Source organism: Halyomorpha halys, unplaced genomic scaffold (genome assembly GCF_000696795.3).
Source record: "Halyomorpha halys isolate HHAL.00 unplaced genomic scaffold, Hhal_1.1 Scaffold1659.1, whole genome shotgun sequence".
Classification (NCBI taxonomy): domain Eukaryota; kingdom Metazoa; phylum Arthropoda; class Insecta; order Hemiptera; family Pentatomidae; genus Halyomorpha; species Halyomorpha halys.
In genome coordinates this window covers 112,439-114,999 of record NW_027108329.1, presented here as the reverse complement: position 1 = coordinate 114,999, position 2,561 = coordinate 112,439, and positions in this window count along the sequence as shown.

Below are 2,561 nucleotides of genomic sequence, written 5' to 3'. Positions count from 1 at the left end.
AGGAGCGAAGAAGGATCCGAAGAGGTGGATTCCGCGAAGCGAGACTGTTGAAGGAGGAACCGCCAAAGGCCCACAGGGATCCAGAAGGCCGAAACCCACTACACATAAGGATTAAGTATCATTAAACATTAAAAGAACATTCTTAGATGTTATTTTGATTGGAAAAATATTTAAACGGTTGATTCATTAAAATATGTATGGGTCTCATCTTCTTTTCTCCTCAATCCAATAGCATATAATGGAAACCTAAATTATATGTATTGTATATTTAACTCTAAACCTTAGTTGTAAATATAACCTAGCATACCATAGCAAGGAAGTCTGTGGTTTCTAGTTCTTGGTTTAATTATATTAATACATTTGTAAGAATTGTAGATCGGTTCCAATAAGGAAGGTGGAAATAATAAAATGCTGTTTCTGGAACCCCCTTCAGCTGAAAAATGTTATTAGACAGAAACCATAGCAGGGGTTCCTCACTTTTATCTGAAAAATCACGTAGTCTGCGAAAGAGCTATTTTTTTTCTTAGAATCTGGTGATGAATTTTCAATGGAACCGTTAATCCTATTTTGATGAATTTTTCAGGGGTTGTAGAGGGTGGTATTTCATTAATGATATATAGATTTTGTCAGATTTCTTCTACAACTTTCGTTTAAGCACACTTAGCGTATTTGTTCTGATACACCTATATTTCGCAAACAGCCGATTGGGTCTATTTTTTCAGAGAAGTAGAGAATTAGTCAATTATTTTTTGTAAATTCGTTAATTATTCGAGATTATATTTAATCATCTCCCTACTGGACAACAGATTACCCACTTTCAGTAAGTCAAATGCTTTCTTGTTCTAAAAAAATCTTAGGGCAGTATTAATATTAAGTTGATGATTATTAACCATTGATTTGCCTCCAACTTTTAGAATAATTATGCTTTATGAAATTATATTTAGTAAAAGCTTCGTAATTAAAAATTATGAAATATAGTTTTGTATGAATATAAAAGATATATAAAATAAAAAATTTTAAATGGGCAAACATAATATAGAGTATCTTTATTAAATTAAATTAAATCTGTACAGCAACAAAACATTAGGGGTTAGGGGCGTAGTACATTGTAATGAAGTACTGTAACTAGACCAACGATTGTGTAAGGATGTGATTTGGTCAGGATTATCTTTATTACATTTTATAATTTTCAGTCGATTAAAGCTTTATTGGAGTCCATATCTGGACGTTCATGATTTTTATGTCAAAACCGATTGCTTTCTCTTGACTATATACTTTTCTCAATTCGGCATTATAACTCTTTTTTTTATTTTATATTTCAAATCGCATAAATTTCAAGTTATAAATTTATTTAGTAAGTTTTAAAACGGTTAGTTAGTCCGATATATAGCATAAAATTAATTAATTTTTTTTTACTGATTCTCAAGGTATATGATTTTTTTTTTTTTTAAAGGGACATCAATGTGATAATGATCAAAATGTGCCAAAATACGTTGTGTTTTTTTTTTACAGTAGTTAGCTGAGTACCGTTGCGTGTGCGTTTTCTTGCGCGTGTTTTAGTTGAGTATAACGAATGTTATCCACAACATAAACAAAACCATGGCTGGTGGACTGGTAAGATGAGCCGAGGCAGGAAGACAGGGGACACAATATATATACGGAAGGCAGGGCCACTAAATATCGGGATTATGATAATCCAAAAGGTCCTGGGAACCGGGCCTCTGCGAGAATTTGACTCGTAAAAAATATATTTTGACCAGTCAACACCCTATGGCGGTCTGTTTGTGACAGAGTGTAATGGAGTGCCGCCCCAAGCGAGTCTGTCATTTGTCATGGGCTCTGCCTCTGGACCCTATGTCCTTTTTGGGACCTCTTGTTCAACATCTAGTTTACAATCCAAGAGATCTTAACTGATGCAGAGTTGGTCCCGTAAGCTGATACACATCACTGCCTATTTAGTGGCAGAAACTAGACTCGATCGTAGACTACCTGGATATACAATATAAAATATATGTTGTTTGTTAATAATTTCTTATATATAATGATTTTCAATAGTTTCTCTTTGTCACCGTTGAATAGATCCAATTTTCATTTTATAACATATTTTATATATTTATTTTATGACTAATGGTGGTATCGTTATCGAACCTTTTGGTTCGCAATGCCTTTATTATTATTATTATAATTTTAGAACGTATCAATGTATTTGATTTATTGACTTACAACTTATTGTAGTATTTGCAACTTAAAAAAACTTAAAAATGTATTTCCTACACATTTTTTGCTTCCCAGAAAACTTTTGACAATATTATTAACAATTTTAAACCTTTTTATTTTGTCAGTTTTTAAAAATATTTCGCCCTTTTTAAATTTGTGCGAAAGTATTCTTTTTTTTTTCGCACCCTCCATTAATAAGGAAAAGGAAAGTTGGGTACTTGCAAAAATGTTTAGGTTGATGTTATGCATCCTTTTACTACCAGGGGTATTATAAGGTATTGATTCTATTGTGCACTGTGTGTGTATAGTCGAAGGCGCCAAGTGCGCGTTGATACTATGTTGAG